Here is a 22,580-nt window from a genome sequence, read left to right as displayed (position 1 = left end):
AGTTGGGGTATTACTGTATCAAAATAATTATAGGATTTACAATTGCATTATAATTTATAATATTATGATGAGGTAATAAATATAACGGAGGGCAATGTTGCAGCTTGTTATAAAAAATTTAATAATAGTAATGTGTGTTCTCTCTCAAGGAGGAAGTTCAAAGAGGGCCCCGGTCGCCCCAGCCTTGTTACCCGCCTGCACGATAAGTTATCTTAGTGTAAACCGCACCTTTTTGATTTGTTATTAATTTGATATTTATTCTTTGGAAGTGCAGTCTTTGTGTAACGTCATTTTATACACGATAGGATAATGGAGTTAAAGGAAATCCTTGATTAAAAGAAGTTTCTAAAACAACCATATATATTTTTTCACGATTTCCACAGTAGTTTCATATTTTGTGGTGGAAATCCGTAGAAACTACGTAAATTCCATAGTAGTTGGCAAGTATGCTTATAATTAGGGCTAGGATTTTCAGGACATGAAAACTGATAAAAAATGCTCTATAAAAAATGACTATGCCCCGAAAGACCGAAAATTTGCCTTATGAAGTAAAAATTGATACAAAAATTTACCTTTTCTATTTACAGTAACATTAATTTTAGCAAAATAATATGAGAATGAGGAATATTGAGATGCAATTAATTAATATTACACAACACTGTATATAAAACGACGTTTCATGTACAGTGCTGAAAGAAAATTTCGGATTCCAAGAATAATAGGATAATTGGAATTCTTTTTAAATTGGATAAGGTTTTTTACATCCGTATTTGTATGTGACTAGCCGTGTATTGAGAGAGAAAGAAAAAGAAAATGTCAGATAGGTGTGTACCTCTGTAGTAGATAAACTCTTTCACAAAAACCTTTGTAAATAACACCCCCCACAAGTACATACTGAATTCTTCTATTCATTGACTTATCCATAAGTGTCTATACAACATGTATTGAAAAGTAAATGGAATTTTCTTATCAGCTGGTATGAGAGCTGTGTGTTTGTTGTCAGCAGCGAAGAGTAAAAACATTCTTTCATTATTATTATAGACGCATTTTACAATATATTTTAATGTGCTATAAAATGTTATATAATTAAAACAAATAAAATAAGCAGGATTCTAAATATTTTGTGCTTCACGGATCCTTTGTGCCAATAAAGTAAAGGTGACGATGCAATACCGTGAATGATATACAGAGGCCGCCAGAACAGTATAAGGCCAATGGCGGGTCTTAGGGCAGTGTGACCTGTGCAATGGCACAGGGCACCAAATAATAAGAGGTGTCGAAACAAGTTGCAATATTTGACGTACATCAAATATTTCAACACTGTACATTAGGGGCCGTTCAAGTATTACGTCATCATCGATGGGGGGGGGGGGGGGTTTCCGATTTGCTGACTTTTGATGACAAGGGGGGGGAGGTTTGGATAATGCTTACGTCATCAACCACCTTTTATGAAAATATGAAATATTTTTAATGGCATCTTACTCGGTGCCCAAAATCGAGAAAAACCTTTCGATAGTTTGTGGGCAATTGAAGTAACATCCCTCCTATTGATAAGTGCCCTACAGAGCCACTTTAGTGATCTCTAAATGTTTCGCGGATCCAAGTGATCTGGAAATGTGTCCGGGCCGCTTAAGTGCTCTGGAAATGTGTTCGAGCCGCTTAAGTGCTCTGGAACTGTGCCACGCATCACTTAAATAATCTGAGAATGTGCCGCGGGTAATTTGAGTGATGTAGAACCGCACTGGAAGCCACTTAAATGCTCTAAAACTACGTCACATGTCACTCAAGGGATCTCTAAATGTGTCACGGATCGCTTAAGTGTTCTGAAAATATGCCACGGGCTGCTTAAATGTTCTGAAAATTGTACCACGGAACACTAAAGCGATCTGTAAATGTGCCGTTTAGTTCATTTTTACAAAATTAGGTTTGAAGAGGGCAGGCCACATCAAGTAACCCCCAGGGTTATATTTGGTCCGCCGGCCAAGGAACTTTATGTGATTTATCATTATATGACTTAGAGGGTGGGTCGCGATGAATTTATTAATGATAAATTTTTAGTTCATAGCCTTCAAATAACATTGAAATTAACAGAAATTGATTATAATAACATATAAAGGTATTTTCTTCCGAAATTTTAATTAAAAAAAAAAATTTTGTTTGCATTAAAAAAATAAATTTTTGATCGTGGAAAAGGGGCACGAGAGAAACCCCCTACGCCCCCCCCCCCTCGTGTACGTCTCTGATCCCAGAAATATGCGTTGGGATTCAGAGGGACAGAGCTGATGACAAAATTTTGCTGACAGGGGGGGGGGGGGGTCAGCGTTTTGCTTACTTTTGCTGACAAGGGGAGTAGGGGGTCAAAAATGGCTAAAAATTTAATTACGTAATACTTGAACGGCCCCTTAGAGAGAGAGAGAGTAAAAAATAACTTTCTTTGGTATTTAAAAAAAATTACCATATAAAATAATGTATACATGTGAAATGACCGAGAGATGGAGAAAAAAATTGAAAGTTTGAATATATGCAGTTGATTTTTAGAAAAAGAATCTATAAGCAGTACACCTATATACATGTTACTGCCAAATCCCGAATCGCGACCGATTTGAGACGGGGCCGGCCACTTCGCGAATGGGCCAAGAGTTTTGGCCAAAATCCGTCTGAATTTCAGAAATGATTCGGGCTTAGACCGGCTATTTCGCAAAGTGGCTGGAAACCCCTGGCCAATGCTTGATGTGCTGATGTCAGGAACAGGAAATCGTTGAGATCGATATTCACAATTGATCTTGAACATCCATGGAACATTTTGCCCAATTCATATAGTCGATACGTAATTTTCGATTTGATTTTCAATTTAATTTTAAATACAGTACAGAGTATACTACTGCCCCTATATTGTTTTTTATTCCTATTTTACCCGTCAACAGAACTGCAAATTATTTCTTTCATTTAATTTTTGTTCGTCCGAAAAATTATTTTCTTATTCATTTTTGGTCGGGCCACATATTATATCTCCCATTTTTGTTTCCTTTTAGCAAACACAGTATAAAATCGAACTGAGAAAAACGAGACGATACATTTTTAATTGGGTTGCTTTATTTTTGAAATATATGACATCCATATTTGTTATGGGCATATTTTTCTCAGCCACCTCGCTGGGCGTTTTGCCTGTTGTGGTGTTGTATTTGTATATTCTCACTAATAGACATGTATTGTCCTCATTTACGAACGTACTTTTGATAAGAAAAGAAATATCTTCCCCCTCTTTTTTTTCAAACTATTCACCAATACGTACTCGTTTCTATGCTCGCGTCCCCCCTTCCCCTAAATACTTTCATCCGTATTGAACCAACACTCCCAAAATAACCAACCCACCCTCCTCTTTGGGAGTGTTGAATGAGCTCTTGATTCTTGAGTCCTGATAACAGGTAACTTTTGACAATGGCAAAGATAATCCGACACTGTTTTTTTTTTCAAGACGATCGATACACGCCTTTTAGCGTGAATTCTTCACGTATCTAAACTTTGTACCAAAAATGGGTAAATGGTAATCCCAGCATTGTTCTGTACTAAAGATATTTTGCTCCACAGGTATATTGGAAACGTATATTGGTTTTCTTTGTTAATTTCGGTAATATGCATGGAAGCATCAGATTCGTTTCATTGATTCATTTTCCACCAAATCCTTTCTATTAATTGAATATTAATTCAGTTGGCTCCCATACATCAAGATGTGTTTTGTGTGTCTTTCTTCTAGAACGTTTTCACCGAGTCACAATTTTTTTTCGATGGCTAACGAATGTATGCCTGGACGAACAATTCGTTGTCAGGGCAGATAAGCGACATGACTACCTCTCGTGGGCACGACCTCCCCCGCCCCCAATCCCACACACACAAACAATGGATGCGTACTCATATAGCATTCTCCGAAGGTTCATCGCGACTCACAGCGGCATAGTGGCGAGCTCAAGATATTGATTTGTGTGCTTATTTACGCACTTTGAGGTGGTTCTTCAAATATCAAAGTACTGTATCAACTAAATTAGTGATGGACATTTTTTTTGTCACTCGCAATTCCCTTGCCCCACTCATGGTTCATCGGTGGCTCCCCGGGATATTTTAGTAGGTAATGTGCATTCATAACAGAATCACTTCGAAGCATTAATAGGGTGATATTTATCGATACTTCCATCTTGTCGCGACGCACACTTTGAGGAGGACTGCCACAAAGGCCTTTGCATATCATATATAATATTGATTTTTTTGTTTCTGTTTATGGATTTGAATTTTTGCATACAAATGAAAAATATATATATGTTTCATTTCATTATCGAAAATAATGATTTGAATGGGAAAAAAGAATCATTTACTACATATTATAATCTTGATTTAAACTTCAGTAAAATGTATTGTAATTTCTTGTAAATATTCAATTCTCTAGAAAGATGACCAGAAAGAAAAAAAAGTTTTCGTATAAACACCGCAACCGACACACAAAAGCTTCGTATCAGCCTACTGAGATAGAAAAATTGAATAATACTCAATTATGAAGAATCAACTTAACTTCTTAATGCATTCCCCCCCCCCCTCCTGAAGCAGGGCCCTAGGCACGATCGCCTTAAGGGCATCGTGGGCCCTCTACGTGTTTACTTTCGAAAACTTTAACCTGATTTTGTTTTTGCCCCCCTCCCGTCTGCACTCCAGGCCTCTGGGCCGTGACTGGTTGGGCTCGTGGTTTAAGACAGCATGCCCTGCGCTCGGGCCCCTTTCAAAGTGAATTTATGGCATGGAAAAAAATGGTGAGAATCATAAGGGACCCCAAGGTTGGACACTAATCCATATTCTGGGGTGTAAAAATTTTCATAAAAGTTCATTAGAATCATCGAAGCTATAATACTTAAAAAAATTGTCAAATAGGCCGTGAGACCTAGAATTGGCCGCTGATTGGAGCTAAAAATTGACTGTAAAATTTAAATGTGACACCTCTCTATTACGGAAAATTATAGCTATTCTTTATACATTTTTGTATACGAATTCGTATCAGATGTATCCATAGTGATACGTCATTTAATTATTTTTAATCGAATGTATGTGAATATCAAAGTATAGCAGATTTTGATATTGCTGTAATTTTTATAATCACTATAAATGGGAATCATTTTGTGTGAAGTCAAAGAAACAGATGGAAAGAAGAATTTTCACTGACGAAAAACTTATTCCCTCAATTTCATGGACTTTTTACACTCAGTAAGGCTATTATCGTCAACTTACAAAAGACCTATTCATACCTCTGGCCTTATTGTTGCGGTGGGAGGAATCCTATCAGTGAAAATCCGGCACCCTACTGTTGACAACTGGGGGAAAGCATCGTCTTACCTCAAGAGGCCCTGCCGTTTTTCAAAGGATTTTGGTAAAATCGTGTGCCCGATTCAGAAGATTTTCTTTGAATATGCGTAACGGTCGAAGGGTTAACCACTTTACGATCAAGGACGTAATATTGCGTCCAAACACCAATGGAATAAATTCAAGCAAGTTCTCTCTATTTTCTTTCCTTTCTCCTCGTTATCGCGAAGCTTTGTTATAACCCTATGATTTTCTTTTTCCTCTTCGTTTTTTTCTATACCCTGATATATAGTGATTTTTTTCTCTACGAATGATGTATCTTTCTACTATATACATATAAGAGTGAAAGGGAACAGGTGGTTGAGGATGAAAAGAGAAATTTACTTCGCACCTACTTTCTTATCTACTTATCTATTATACTGTTTCACTCCTTCTTGTTGGTTTTTTTTTTTTTCTTCCTTTTCCCTTTTCTACCTTTTTTTTCCTTCTCCTACTTTTCGCTTTTCTAACCTGTGGTTAGGACAAGGTTACCATATTTATCACCGATTCGCCAAGAAGAGATCACCCGAATTTGCTGCTAGTCGCTTGTAAGCGAAAGGGTTGTGCAGCATATTGACGAGATATCTCGTCTCTTCAAAAGCCTCTTATTTTAGCATTAATAAGTCGAAATATTTTGTAAAGTTTATTTCTCCATGAAACACTCTTCCTTATACCCTTTAGTTTCTGCTGAAAATCGAAAAAAAAGCAACACATACCTCATTTAACACATGACATTTTGAAAGGGGTTAAGTGATTTCTGCTGCACCGCTTAAAGGGTTAAAGATATTCCGCTAACATAACTTCACTAGATGCGCCTCTATACCACGCATCTTCAACCCTTTGCTCGTGAGCACCACGGTGCTCTCTGAACTACCCAGACTGCTCGATGCTCGTGTCCGATTTCGTGCTCGCGAGCATTTAATCAACATCCCACGTAAACACGTTGTGCAAATTGCATTGAAGGATTGAAATCATCTTGATTTCCTGCATTGGTATGTCAAACTTGCCGTGAAGGTGCTCTTCTTTTAATGATGGGTACAGGCAGTGCTCGCGACTAGAAAAATGTTGAATACCTCTACCATATACAGTAGTTTATCCCATAGGCTGCGGAAATAGCCGGGAAAAAGCTGCTCTCAGTGCGACTGAGTAATAAAAAAACAATCCCTTTTTTTTCAGTTGACTTTTGTGAAAGATAGATGGCAATCAAACTTAAATTTATAAATTGAATATAATCGGGGAAATAGATATAGTTCAAACAGAGAATCTGGATTCGAACCCACATTCACCGGCAAAATAGTGATTGGGGTAAGCAAGCATTCTACCACTACTCAAGAATGTACACCCGTCCAACACCGTGCAAGCAAACCTGTCAGAAAATAGAGAAATAATTATAAAAAAACTAGAATATAAATGTATATGAGTTACGGTAAATGTGATGAATCGGTTATTATGGATTCTTACCATTCGTCTTCGTAACTTCTATAAATTTATCACTTTTACCGGCTATTATGCATAATAACCAAGTGGTAAATTTGATGAATACTAGAAATTTATTGCCTTTATCTGTTATTATGCATAATACCCTAATGTAATTGGTGAATTTGATAAATATGAAAAAACTTCCAAATGAGTCTAGTATGTGTGATGAATATAGTCAGATCTCCCGTTGTAATGATAACAAATTTTACGATCGCACCCAGATGTAATGATATGTATGAATTATTATGTATAGTATATCATATAGTACAATTTATCATGATTACCAACGACGCGCTATTATGCATAATCACCGATAAAAGTGATAATTTTTTAATACTTTTTAAATTTACCAACGACGCTTGGGTACTATGCATAATCGCCAGTAAAAGTGATTAATTTAGGGAAATTTATCAAACCTACCAAAATGCTTGATAAGTATGCATAATAACCGCATTTATCACATTCACCGTAACAAGAAAAAATTGTAATCATCCTGAATGATGGGAGTACGCTGAGGGATGAAGTTCCCTTGAGTAAATTTCTCGTAATTGCACGGGGAACGTTAGTTTTTGATAAACTTGACCCAACCTTGAAACATCTGTCCACCCTATTCGAGCTCGCCTACATATATATAATTCGGTATTCAATTTAAAATTTGTAAAATAAAAGCATAATTTCCCTTAGTTTAAATCATTTTGAATTAATGCGATTCACATTTGATACATCAACCTGTCTATTTACAACGAATATAAAAGCTGAAAGTTCTACCTACATTGTTTTTTTCTCTGCAATACACTAATTCTCGATGACTGCGGGGACACAAATCTTTTAAGATACGGCCGTTGCTCGAGGCGTACCACAATGGCTATGGTGTCTTTCTTCCTTCCCAATGTCTTTGGACCTGTTTCCGACTTTCCCTTTTGCGCTCTAATGCTTTCTCCAACCCCAATTCCTGTTGGATCTTATACCGGCAACAACACGTGGTCGTGAAAAAGAAACAAAAGATGAAGCAAGGGAATCGTGAAACCATGAAATATTCGTGTTGGACAAGGAAAAAAAAAATGTCATTTTTTTCAATAAAATGAAAGGAAAAGAATGTATAAATATATCTAAATTCATAAAAAAAAAATGTTTGTGTATTTGATTTGGTTAGAACTGAACTTTGGTTAGAAAAGAGACCTCTGCCTAGTCAATGTTACCTCCGAGTTTACGAGTCATAATAGAATTCCCTGCTGTTTTCAGAGATTAATCCTGATGTCATGGCTTCAGGAAAATCTTTACTCGATGAGATTTTCTTTTTCTTCGAAAATCGTTGCTTGTTAGAGTTGTACTGGCTAATAATCATGAATTTATAAATCTTTACGTGTAGACTTGTCTGCATATTGAATTACACCCAATAAGGATTATTCTACAGATGGCCTACTCTTTAAGTTCTTGTCTATTCCAGAAGAACAACGAAACATTTGCATAATGCTTTGATAATGTTCCGTATTATCTTCATGCATAACATTTTATTCGATAACAGTTCGTTTTCTCATATTTCTTTACAATTCTGCTTTTCTCGATGAATAAATACGTCTTTTACAGAGAGGGGTATTTACGCTGAGCCTAGGGCGGTAAATATGAGAAATGAGTGGGTCAAGAAAATCAGACTAGGGCAGGCGAAGGGTGGCAATATTTGTGTTGCCCACAGGCAGCAAAGCCATAAATCCGCCTCTGATAATGATGCGTCCGCATCATTTTAAAACGCCATTTTTCCATTTAAATTTTTTTGCTTTCGCCATAAATTTTTGCTTTTCTTTTCCGGAAACGCTCACCGGCCCATGCAGTGTGTTCATTGTCTTTGTAATGGCCATCGAGATTCATGAGCTATTCCAATGACACACACGTTTCCTCGTATGCGCTTCTAAAAAACCACGTCAAACAATAAAACAATAGGTCGATGTTGTTTTTCTACTATAATGTCTCCATCATTTTGAGGTTCCATTACCGTCATTACATGCATTACCTTTGATTTTTCCCCCTTCTGACTTCAAAATGTCAGAAATTAAACCAAAGATGAACGTGAATCGTTTGCCCAGTATACATTGGATCCCACTTAAAACGTTTCTACTTAGAACGCTTCCTTGCTTAGTACGATTTGTTTTCGTGGTTGCAGCTCTTATTAATGCTCATTTAAATTTCTCGTTTAAATCGTCTTCCCGCTTACAACACTTTTAATTACGGTTTTTCCTAAAACGTTATAAGCGTGATCCACTGCATTTATAGTGATACCCGACTTACGCTACCCCGAGCTGCGTAATTTCGGTGTTACGCGATTTTCTGAGAAAATGCCGCGTTTCTGAAATTCAAGCACAATCACGGAATTTTTGCTGAGATGACGGGATTATTGAAATCAATAGGCTTTCTTGATATTATGCCGAGATGAACAGGAAAAAAGTGTCATTTTCTCTCCACTGGAATCGAACCGAGGACCTCTTGCATAACGGGCAGCTAATTTCGCAAATGCACCGCTCTCCGCGATTACACGATTTCAGTCAATCACGTCTCTTCTTTGTGTACGATAATTCCCACTACCGTAATATCGTACGATCGGGTGTGCTTTCGGTCACAAGATGGCGCCGTTATGTAATTACTGGAATGTATTCTGACAGATTAACATACGCTGTACGCCAAACAAACATTGTTTATTTCAATTCGCTAAGGGAAAAATTAAAATTCCGTGGTTAATTTGATAGCGAGTGATGGTGGTAATACATTTCCAAAAAAGGCGAAATTTTTTTTGCCTAAAAGTATGCTTTTGGTATATACTAAACAGTTTTAAGACCTTTTCTGTCAACTGAATTGGTGAAGGTCGCACTTCAGCCTGTGTATCTGAAAACCAAAGTTCTAATCCAGCTCGTGGAAATTACAAATTTTTTTTTTACTCCTCGCCCGAAAATTATTCAAACCTTTTAATTTTCTACGCTGATGCAATACATTTTACAATATATTTTGTCGACTCTTAAAATACAAGTATATAATAAATCAATTAAATATATATTATAACAAAAGCATGTAGAAAGATTAAGACCAGTAATGTTCTAAAAAATGTAGTTACCTTAACATCTTTTCTCTTCCGAAGTTCCGATTTTTAAATATTTTATACCTGTTTACGACTATTAACGTATATATGTATTTTACTAAAATTTGCGAAGATTTTCGTGATCCGCATTTAGGTGTTTCAATATTTCAGTTTGTGCTCTCAGTGTTGGTTTAAAAAATAAAATCGTTTACATTGCATTGAAAATAGCGCGGTTGCACAATTTTGAAATGTTTCGCGGAACATCGGTGGAAATATTATCTACCTTATTTACACCGCTGTTCGGCGATCCGTCAATACCTTCTAGAGCAGAAGGTATCTCTGCTCTAGAAGGTATTGGTGTATTATGCATTATATTGACAAACGTCATTAAACTTGAAGTTATGGCTTGGACAGAGGTTCCGTTGGGGCTGGATTGCGCTTGGTGGTGGCTTTCGGGGTGTTCGGTCGTGTTTTTCTTCGTCGCTGAGCTGAATTGTTGTTCCAGAATAGCGTTAGTTGCATAACGCTACGGAGTTCAGGTCTTCTACGGTGTTGGGTGCGGCCTGTCTTCAACGAAGGTTGATGATTGGTTACTGGAGCATCTGCAATGCAGAATAACGGCTCTTCGGCTATCATCTTGTCTTCGCTCTCAATAAGTGCTAATTGTGTTTCCCCCCCCCCCTCCCAGTGCTACGTCTGGTCCATGTTTGTCCCGTTTTATTATTATTATTATTATTTATTTTTTTTTTTTTTAGGAATCTTTTGGAATACCAGCTTAAGGTAAGTTCTGTTTCATAGTTACTCAGTGCTATGGGGAAAATTTGTCCCTTTTCAAATATTGATGATATCGCCGTAGTCAAGCGGCTGAGTGCGCTGGCAGCAGATTATGTTTACTCAGGCGACAGCAAGGAAAATTTTGATAAAGATGTGTTAAATTGGATCTGGAAAAAATACAGAGAAGGTAATGACATCTTTAGGGATGATGATTGTGATATTGCTGACGATTTTGTTGAACTTTTTTTAGTGTATGTTATGTTTTTGGAATCGGACAAAAGTGAGGTAAATTCGGTTCAAGACCTTCTGTTGTCTACAGCTCAAACACTTTTTGATGGTCTTAATACTTCTTCTTTTAGACACAGCTTGAATCTTAAATTCAGAAGTGACAAAAAACAGAATGATACCCCCTCTTCAGGCCCTTCACCTGATCACTCCCAAAACAGCAGGGTTAAGAAATTTTTAAAAAAAGAAAAAAAAGAATCAAGTGCTTGATTCAAGTGTCAGCAGTTCTGCTTCAGTATTGGATATCACCCCCCCCCCCCTAAGGGTGTTAAACAAGTTAAGAGTGAACTAGATATAGCCGAAACACCACGTAAAAAGGTTTCAAAAAAGGCTAAAAAACATAAAGTTCTTAGTAAACATCTAGAAGAGTGTGACAGCAGTGGACCAGCAGAGGGTAAACAATTGGGCGCGGATATAGTTTCCATCTTGTACCCAACGAAATAGATTCTACCACCCCCCCCCCTCCCGTTGGGAAATCAGACAATAACAGTAGTAAGAGTGACTCTGAGGATAATTCCACAACTGGCACATCCTCAGATTGTGACATTTTTTCATCACAAACATCATCAAATTCTTCTTCAGCTGAAGAAGATGAATCCCTGCACAGTAATGAGACTCATCAACTCGGAAATAGTTCGGATCAGGAACATTCAGTAAATCCGCAAGTTTCTAATAGTGTTGACAATAATTTGACAAGTTTGTCAAATAACGATAACGGCTTTACTGTTGTTAATAGGAAAAAGAAAAGAACAAACATTCCGCAGATTATTTTGACGTCATGGGGAAACAACTGGATTGCAGATTTCAGTGAAATCAAGGCGGTTTGTGAGTTTTCCCCCCCCCCCCCCAACAAAAACCAACTGACAACAAAATAACCGTCCAAGTTTTTTCTGAACTTGATCATAGGAAGGTGACAAAAATTTTTGATGATAAAAAATTTAGGTACTATACTTATCAATCAAATAGTACCAGACCCTTGAAGTTTGTCATTATAGGGTTGCCAGCTAATGTCAACCCTCTCGACATTAAATCAGACATTGAGAAACAAGGTATCCCAGTGGTTAAGGTGTGTAACATGAGAAATTATTCAAATGGGAGACTTTATCCGCTATTTTTGGTTGAGGTCTTGATTGAACATAAGCACTTTGCTAACCTAACATGCATAGGTGGCATAAGCATTAGCATTGAAAGGTACAGAGGGATACAGTCTCCCCTGCAATGCAGGAACTATCAAATGTACGGACACAGTAGCTATTTTTTCAGGGACCTCCCTGCGTGTGCATTTTGTGCAGGTTCCCATGAGACCAGAAATTGTATTCATAAAGGTGACAAGTCGAAGCTGAAGTGTTTTTTGTGTGGAGGCCCTCATACGGCCACATATTCTGGATGTTCTGCGATACCTGATTTATCAGGAAAAAAAGGCAGAATTTTTGAACCCAAACTGCCTGTATCGCTTAGGGGCCCCTTGATGGAAGATTTTCCAACTCTTCCTAGTCAAGATGAGGAAAACTTCAATATAGGCCATAGCTCTCTATTCATTAGATCTACTAACGACTCAAACATCACACTGAACACTGACAAAACTCAGAACAAGATTACAGGAACAATGAATCCGAAATTTTAGAGTTGAGAGAAAAACAAGAATTCTTGCACAATACAGTCAGGAAAGGGCTGCATCCTCTTGGTCGGGGAAAGATGTGTAAATCAATTGACGACTTGTATCGTGAATTGCACCAGAAGTTTTTTAAAAGTGTGATGAACCAACTCATTATCCACACAGAAGAAATGGATATGAGTGATATTGACACATGAAGATAGCTATATTACCTCAAATGATGATATGGACTTTTTTGATCAAAATGCTCTCTCCTTGACAAAAAAAGCACAATGTGATTACCCCAACGCTAACATCACAGCAAAAAATTGTACGGTCACTGAAAATTTAATTAATCAATTTGGATTATTTATGGAAGAGGCCAACATTGAAAATAACAAAATTCAACAAATACTTTCAGCTCTGATTACTATTTTAATAGCGCCCAACAATGGCTCAAACAATTGATGGTCCTCCCAGGCCACTCATCGTGATGGACTGGAATGCTAATAGTCTTAGAGGCTCCAAACATTTACTTACTAGAACTGCAAGTCCTCCTTGTTTTTTTTCCAAGTCAACGAATAGAAATGGTAGGATTTTAAGGAAATTTTGTATTGACAATTTTCTTTAAGTGATCTCTTCCCCACAGCCAACACATTTCCCAGCCCAAAACAGAGGTTCACCTGATGTTATCGATTTTGGACTGGCAAAAAACTTTCTGTATGACATACAGATGTTTACTAAGGCATTGTTATATTCTCCACACAATCCCATATTTTTCAATATTGACTTTCTAATTCCTAGAAAAAGACTTCTGGTGAACCACATTGACTGGAACGCTTTCAATGACAGGCTCTCTTCAACAACGTTAGACACTGTTGACGACCCAAACAGTGACGCCATAGATCAAGCGGTTAACAAATTGACACATCTCATTAGAGACACAATTAAAGCATCTTCAACCCAAAAAATTAAATCTGAAAATCAATTTGGCTTGCCTAAAGAAATTTTAGATAAAATTAGGTATAAGAATAGGGTCAGGAAAAAGTGGCAGAGGTACAGAGGTGCCTTAGACAGAATCATACTAAATAGACTACAAAATGAGATTAAAAAAGAAGTTGCAACACATATTAACGACCGTTTTTCTGACTTTGTAGGAAATGCTACTGCAGAAAATGGCAATTTATGGAAAGCGTGGCGAATTTGTAAGCCCAAAACCGCACGAATTAACAAAATTAAAAAGCCAGACATCACAATTGTTTACACAGGTCAAGAAATTGCCGAAGCATTCGCAACAACTTATGAAAGTCAATTTACACCAAATAGGAACCAGCCAATTAATACAACACTACGGCTTCGTAGAAAACTTGCACAATTCATTCACTATCAAGCAAATAATTCAACCAGTCACATGGACCTAACAACCAATGAAGAAATTAGTTCTATCATTAGCTGCCTGGATACCAAAATAGCATCAGGTGCTGATGAAATAAGCTATAAGGCCTTAAAACATCTGCCTGGAAATATTATCTCACACATTACAGATATTTTTAAAGGTGCCTTATCATTAAATTATTTTCCAAAACCTTGGAAGCATTCAGTCATAAAAACAATTCACAAAACTGGAACTGACCCACTTTTAGCACATAACTTCAGTCCAATCAGCTTACTGAGCAACTGGAGCAAAATCTTTGAGAAAATTGTTGCAAACAGATTTAACCAATTCATTTATGAAAACGAATTGATCAGACCCGAACAACATGGGTTTCGACCTGAGCACTCCTGTGTAACACAGCTGGTTAGTCTCACAGTTCATAAATGAAGCTTTTAACAACTACGATTTTGTGGCCGCATCATTCTTAGATATAGCAAAAGCGTTTGATCGCTGTGACTACGCTACATTGCTTTCCAAACTCATTGACTTAAATATGCCTTCGCATATGATAACATTTTTCTATCACTATCTTTTGGGCCGAACTTTTCAAGTCAAAATACAAAATACACTTTCTTCGACAAAATCCATTCATGCCTCTGTGCCTCAGGGCAGTGTGTTGGGGCCTCAATTATTCCTTTTATATATCAATGATATACCTAGCCCGCAAAATGGAATAATTTCCCTATTTGCAGATGACTGTGCAGTCTTGTGCAGCAGTAGGGACGCAAATCAGGCCTTTGACAACTTACAGGAAACAATGGATGAGATAGAGTGCTGGTGCGAGCAATCTGCCATTCGACTGAACAGCGATAAATGCAAATTCTTATGGTTTACCAGGCGTCGCATACTGCCAAGTAGGCGCCTGAGATTGGTATACAAGCATTAAGCCCTGCCAGGCAAATAAAATATTTGGGCTGTATTCTTAACAAAAATCTTTCCTTCTCTTCACACATAGATCATGTAATAAACAAATCCAATGGAATCTTGGGTATGCTCAACCGCATTACCTTTCCACAGGCAAAACTTTCTTTAAATAACAAAATCATCCTTTTCAAATCCATAAGACCTACTCTACTCTATGCTTTGCCCGCTTGGGCGCATGCTTGCAAAACGAATATCAAAAACTCCAGACCATACAGAATAAAATTCTTAGGAGATTTGTAGGAGCCCCTTGGTTCGTTCGTGGAATAAACATAAGACAAGACTTGGGCATACCGCATATCTTCACATACATTAAGAAACTAAACAATGAACAATTCGATCGCGCGCGCGTATGCTTAACTCCCAATTTGAACATCTGAGGGAGATTGTTGATTATGACACTGACTCACTGAGATAGGACTCACTGATGAGTGAGTCAAGCAAAGACCCAAGCAAATTGGAGACCCAAGCAAATTGGGCACCTTACATGGGAAAATTTGTAAAGGTATTTTCTCACTTGTAAATATTTTTGAAGTGCACATTCCCGACTCTATATTTGCACCTTGTACTTTTGACGATTTTTCATTTATTCGACATATTCGCACCTAATCGATATTATTTGTATCTATCCAACATTACTCGCATCTATTCAGCATTAATTGTATCCAATTGATCTGCATCATTTGACTTCTACCCCCATATATTTTCCCACACAAGATATTGGACTTGAACTGCATAAAATGTATATGATTAAAAAAGAAAAGTTTCTTGTGATCTGAAATTGTGTTCACATAAATATTTCTAATTTTCCCCCATTTAACTCTGATGCACTGAGTAGAAACAGAACTTTTTTACCATTGCTTTTTGATGCTCTTGCTGGGGGTTTTTTGCGTCACGATCCCCATGTGATGTTTTTTCCCCCTTTTCCACTTTGAACAGATGTTGCTGACTGAAGACGTGTGACCTGCTTCTGTGGTTGTGGTGGCTTTTGCCTGCTTCGTTCGATCATGGCTATTTTGACCAGTTCTTTTAACATTCACTACACTTACATGCCGCACCTATCTATCTACAAACATTTTACTACCACATTTTACTCTTCATAGGCCTTCTTGGCCAGTTTTTATGCCGGCAGTTGGCCCATGGGCTAGAAATCGGCTACAAAGTTTAATTCTGGTCTGGTCATCAAACTAGAACCCCTTCTGCCGTCTATCAAATAAAAATCGAACTCTGTTATGGTTCAAATTGATAACAGTTTTCGATTAATGTGCTGAATGAAAAAATCAATACAGAATGATATTATTAAATATCAATAACATGCCGTTGCCGTTGCTAGTTGATGCGAAGTACCGAGCACTAAGCTCTCGTCTTCTTCGTCTTGGTTTCTCTACTTAGGTAGAGATATTGATCAGTCAATGGCAAAATCGTTGCTTAAAAACAACCACCAGTACATTTTTTTTTTTTTAATTATATATAACCCTTTATATATAAAATATTCTCCCTAATGCAAAACAATATCAATATACTGTTAACAGTTTTCAGGGGTTAAAACATCTTCTACCCCATCAGATTACACTTACTTTCAAAAATAAATCTCGTCGATTGCAAATATTCTCAATATCTACAATATTAAACAAATCAGTTTCACAAAGTGATTAACACAACATAAGTTTACAGCATATTTTGCAATATATTTCCATTTAGACAAAAAATGATATGTGTATATACATGAAAAACTCCAACAATGTCACCAAAACCATTCAATATGATTTCTAAACATTTGACAAATATATTTAAAAAATATATAATTATAAAATAGAAAAATAGAGTATAAGGTTACAAATGGTCGTTAGAATTTACAGAACCTCAATACACTCCTCAGAATCATATTATGTAACTCTTGAACATTTGACAATTATATTAGATTAAAAAAATCTATGCTGATTAGGTCACATAACAAATGGTTATATAATTCACATAACGTTCATATCATATACCTTTCAATTAAAATTTAATTTCGTTTACATGAACTGATATATTACATGACTGTATTTACATGAACTAATCTCACTACACCAATGTTAAAAATGGAATTGACCGGTAGTGATTAACATTTCCATCATTTCCAACATTTCACAAAAATTTGATGAAATTTATTTATTGTAATATTTATCTATAGTATGCTGTGGTACATTATTAATAAAAATACAAGGTCTTTTTAATCATTACTTCAGTATGATTAACCATTATTGCTTGTTCTACGACAATTAAAATTCCTTTCTAAAATTTGTAACCAAGATATTCTTTGGTCTTAGCTGTGATAATTTCTGTTCAGCTGGGTAGTTGGATGCTGAGCTGATAATATCGACTTCTGAAGCCTCTTGCTTCTCAAAGTACTTTTTGGCCAGTTTCTTTATATATTTGTAGATGGATGGAATTTGAAGATCAGCGTGCGGGTCGGTTAGTCTGAAGTATTTTGGAGCACCTGTGAATCTCCTGAGAATATAATTTTGATGTTTCTGGAGGTTGTAAATATTGCTCTTCTGAGCGAAAGCCCAAGCCGGTGCACCATATGTAAGAACAGGTCTGATAATTTGTTCATACATAATTTTCTTGTTCTTTAGTGATACATGTGACTTTGGGTAGCAAAAACGGAGGAGACTTTCCATTGCAATTTGGGATTTTTTTATCATTTGCTCGACATGATATTTGAAATTTAGGCGAGTGTCTATGTATACTCCTAAGTACTTAGTCACTATGCTTGGGTCAATCGCTTGATGTTCAATAAACAAGTAAGAATTTTGTGGAATCTCTTTGTTTGTCAGCCACATAAAAACACACTTTGAAACATTTAATTTGGCCCTATTTACTAAATTCCAGTATTCCACTTCTTCCATCAGCTCCTGGAGGTTGCTAATAAATATCTCTACAAGAAAGATCAATAGAATTATGCGGTAAACGGTACGTTTATTAGCAAAACTGTAAGAATTTTGTACAGAAATTTCGAAAAATTAGTTACAACAACTGTTAACAGATGGCGCTGTAATCGGAATGATACCTATAAATAGCCTTTAAAACGTGCTTCGAAGTCTAAAGCGATCAGTACGACTGTTGGATAGTGAAAAGGGGCTAGCGTGTAGAAATTGAAATAATGTATTCCATTGAACAACGTGTTTTTTTGGTACTGGAATATCACAGATTAGAACACAGTCCTACGGCAACAAGGCGCAGTTTTCAAAACCGATTCAATGTTCCAGTTGGACCCGATGCGAAAACCATTCGCATGCTCTTCGCCAAATTCGAACGGACTGGCAGCGTGGATGATGATCGAAAGGGAAATGTTGGGCCTAGGCAAACTGTAGTCACTACTGAAAATGCAGCCAAAGTTTCTGGAATTGTTCAGCAAAATCCTAGGAAAAGCATCCGAAGAATTGCATCAGAGACTGGTTTGAAGTACACGAGCACGCAAAAAATATTGAGAAATAGCCTACGGATGTTTCCATACAAAATCCAAAGTCATCAGGCCATACCCATGAAAGCTGTTCGACAAAGGGTTGACTTTGCGAATCAGATTTTCACAATGATCGACAACGAAGGATTTGATGTGGGCTGCATCTGGTTCACAGATGAAGCACATTTTCACTTGAATGGATTCGTAAATAAACAAAACTGGAGATTTTGGGGTTCCGAAAATCCTCATTTATGTGAAGAGAAACCACTGCATTCGCCTAAAGTTACTGCATGGGCTGCGGTATGCGCCAGAGGCATTATCGGCCCCTTCTTCGTGCGAGAACCGATTACTACTGAACGTTACGTTACAATTTCGGAACAATTTGTCAGCACACATCTAGCGTTGGAGGATCGACTGGGTCATGCAAGATGGGGCTCGACCACATCGAACAGATAAAGTTTTTCGCTTTCTTCATGAATACTTTGGGAATAGAGTAATTGCGTTAGATTATCCGAAATTTACTGACACAGGAATAGATTGGCCTCCATATTCTCCCGATCTGACTCCTTGTGACTTCTTTCTGTGGGGCACATTGAAAGACACTGTCTATCGCGAAACAATCCCGCTTCTGGATGAGCTTGAATCGTTGATTGGTGTTGCATGTGATTGAGACATTGCAAGACGTGATGTCAAATTTCATTGTTCGTTTACGCCACCTCATTGTTACGAACGGTAAACATTTTGAAAAAATTGTGTTCTGATTGCAAAGACTGCTTGACTTTATTATTTTTTTTGTTTTAGACTCCTTTCAGAGAAAGAGTTTTCAGCGCAGAGCGCCATCTGTTAACAGTTTTTGTAACTAAATTTTGGAAATTTCTTTACAACATTCTTACAGTTTTGCTAATAAACGTACCGTTTACCACATAATTCTATTGATCTTTGTTGTAGAGATATTTAATTTTGAAATAAGGGCGTATTCGCTGATCACCCTGTATCTGCGTATAGTAAAACAACGTTAGTAAAATACGGAAATGTATCTAGCTTTGGCTTCTCATGATTGTAATCGAAAACTATGTAAATTAGAAATATTTGATTATGGCTTATATGTTTTTTCGATTACAGTCACAAGAAGCCAACACGGGTCATGCTTTCAAGTTTTACTAACGTCATTTTACCAAGCACAAAAATCAACTGTTAATATTTCACCTCAAATTCAATATTTTAATTATTATTGCTTATAAAATATTTGTTAATATCATATTACACTTACTTTTTTCATGTGCGCATTAATCGAAAGTCAGTAACCATAGCAGTTGTGATTTTTATTTGATAGGTGGCAGAAGGGGTTCTATTTTGATGATGTTTGCCAATACAAAATATACAAACTTTGTCAATATAATACATACTGCACCGTGTAGTTATTTTCTCGAAGGCATGTTTTGGCTGATAAAATTTTTATTTTACCTTTTCGTTGGTTATGGGCGTGAGTGACTAAGAAAGACACCATTTCTCATAGGAATAAAATTACAAAATATCGACGTTATAAAAAGTTATAGATTTGAGAATGACTAAGAAACAATGTTGTCAGAAAACATAATTTCAGAGTAATTTCACTCCTCTCCAAAATTTTCAGGAATAATTTTATGAAAAGATGGAGTTTCATTTCTTAAAAACAAAGAAATATAATTTTATTAAAAGAAATTACCAAAAATTTGAAGGAGCATTTTTAATTCTCTAAAAAATTTGGAGGAGTAAAATTGAATTTTTTGATGCATGAATCACACATCAAAGATACGTATTGGCGAACAAACGCTACTACTGAACCACATATGCACTTCGTCCACATTCCTCTGCGGAACTTCAAACGAATTGATACATTTTGGAACATGTTCATTCACCGCTCACAAAGAAGAACTGTTAAATTTTTCGAGCAAACTTGAAAATTCAACAAATATATTATTGCTCAAATAATATTTATCAATACCATACAATATTAACTTTTTCTATGCAATGCATTCAATCGAAGAATCTCACAAAAGTTGTATTTCTAGCCAATCAAGTCCATTTGCTATCATTAGCAAGGTGTTAAGTGAGATGACTCGTTCTGATAGATACTTTATATTATACATTAAAATTTTCGTTTTGTTTGTTTGTTGTATCCTTGTATATAATGTGATAAGGTAAGATAACAGACGAGATTGCATGTCTCTCTCCCCTCCCCCTCCAATTGCTTCTATATATAAAAATACACCTTCACTAATGTACATTCATTCTTCTGAACGAAAAATCCCGAACTTTTTCTCCCACTCCCAACCCCATCTCGTCTGTTATCACCACAAAATCTCTTCGGGGAAAAATATATTGTAAACATTTTGTATGTTCGTTCATTTTTTTTTTTTCTTTTTGACTCAAAATGAAGTGTTCCGGGCTCTGCCACAAAGCTGGGCTGCAAGAGATCCGGCAACAGGATAAGTCCAGTGACAAAGTTCTGGCATGGTTCCAGTTCGATGATGTTTTTTACAAGTAATCTATATAAAATTGATTTTCTGTCTGTGCGTGTATGTTCTGTATACAAATCTACAATTTTAGATCGATCGTCGCCAAATTTTGCATATATACCAAATGAGACCCGACTTAAACGATAGGCTACTTTAAAATTCCACCAGAGCAGGGCAAATGCCCCAAATGGGCAAAAAAACTGTCGGGCAACAATGGTTTTTGGGCCTCAACAATAACTTCCCGAACGTTTACTTTGGTTACCGTGGTTCCCTAGCAATGCGTTTCAGATGTGTATATGCCTTTACAGTGGTTTGTCACTTCTTTAACGCTGCCAGTGTGTATGTATAATAGTTTAAGCCTTTATAATGGTTTGCCACTTTTTCAATCCTCCCAGTAATGAGTTTTTGAATAGACGTCAAAATCATCATCAGCATCACTTTGAGGGACAAGCAAAGGATGATCCCTCCATAGAAATCAGTGTCAAAATTGCCGATTTTACTGTAGAAATGCTGAAATTTAGTGGGGGTTTCCTGCAACATCAATAATTTTAAAAATTGTATAGAATTCTCGATTTTTGAAATACTGAGTTCGCTCAATAGAGATACGAAGCCCAGGAGATTTTAAATCTGAAGTAATTAGCCGGACCCCTACTTTTGAGTTGGATATCCATGCAATAACATTGATTTCAACCATTTATTTACATCTTCTCAAGCTTGAAAATGTGTCTGTATTGTCTTTTAATATTCAACGCATAAATTCATGTAGTTTAGGTTGTTTTAAAATTAATGATGGGCCTATAAAGTACATCGAAGAAATTCCACAGCTTTAATTAAGCATTTTTGTAAGCTGAAATAGGCAGATGGATATATCGATGTTCAAGGGGGAGGGGAATCAAAATACTTAGCGCCTCTTGAAAAAGGAAAAAAAAAAATTTTAATTTCTACGTCCTTTAAATCTAGATTTGTTTCTTTCATGAGTAGCTCAGGAAGTCGCCATATATTGGTTAACGTGGGCACGGTTTGTATGTCCCTGAAAGAAAAAGGGAGATATCACGTGATCTAAAAAGCCTCATTGAAAGAAACCCAGGTCTTATATATAAATGTGAAGGTATGTATGTCTGTATGTTCTTTATAAAAAATCTACAGTTTTAAGCCGATCGTCGCCAGATTTTACATATATACCAAACAGGGCCAAGATTGAACCTTAAGGCACGTATACACTAGCGCACGGATCATGCAATGAAAGCATTCGCAATAGGTTGTTCAGTAATTTGTACGTTGTGAACGATTCTTGAGCTGTTTTCACTGGGCCCACCTGGAATCGGTTTTTTAAATGAACACAAAGGAGGTTTGTGTACCTACGAGCGGATTAGAACCGCTGCAAGGGGTCGTGCGATCGCCGCGCTAGTGTATACGCGCCTTTAGACTGCTTTAAAAGTTTGTCAGAGCTGGGCAAATGCCCGAAATGGATGAAAACCTTTTGGGCAACAATGATTTTGGTGCCTCAACAATCACTTTCGGAACGTTTACTTTGGTTACCATGGTTCCCAACAATGCGTTTCAGACGGTGTATATGCCTTTACAATGGTTTGTCACATCTTTAATGCTGCCTTTACAATGGTTTGTCACATCTTTAATGCTGCCATTATAACAGTTTATTACTTTATAATGATTTGTCACTTTTATAATCCTCCCAGTAATTG

General features: G+C 36.7%; 1 long non-coding RNA gene across 1 annotated transcript in view; it reads right to left on the bottom strand.

Moving 5' to 3' along the window:
• The window catches only part of LOC149067447 (uncharacterized), a 43,314-nt gene extending 35,558 nt beyond the window's left edge, over window positions 1-7,756 (bottom strand). The window contains exon 1 of the long non-coding RNA XR_016195346.1: window positions 7,631-7,756. This is a non-coding gene — a long non-coding RNA (uncharacterized LOC149067447). The remainder of the gene's footprint in view (window positions 1-7,630) is intronic.
• Window positions 7,757-22,580: the final 14,824 nt, after the last annotated feature.

The sequence above is a fragment of the Pholcus phalangioides genome, unplaced genomic scaffold, assembly GCF_987345545.1.
Source record: "Pholcus phalangioides strain wild (caught in Gottingen) unplaced genomic scaffold, Ppha-v1.0 ptg000030l_1, whole genome shotgun sequence".
In the NCBI taxonomy this organism is placed as follows: domain Eukaryota; kingdom Metazoa; phylum Arthropoda; class Arachnida; order Araneae; family Pholcidae; genus Pholcus; species Pholcus phalangioides.
The sequence above is the reverse complement of the archived record's forward strand: the minus strand, read 5'-3'. Positions and strand labels throughout refer to the sequence as shown.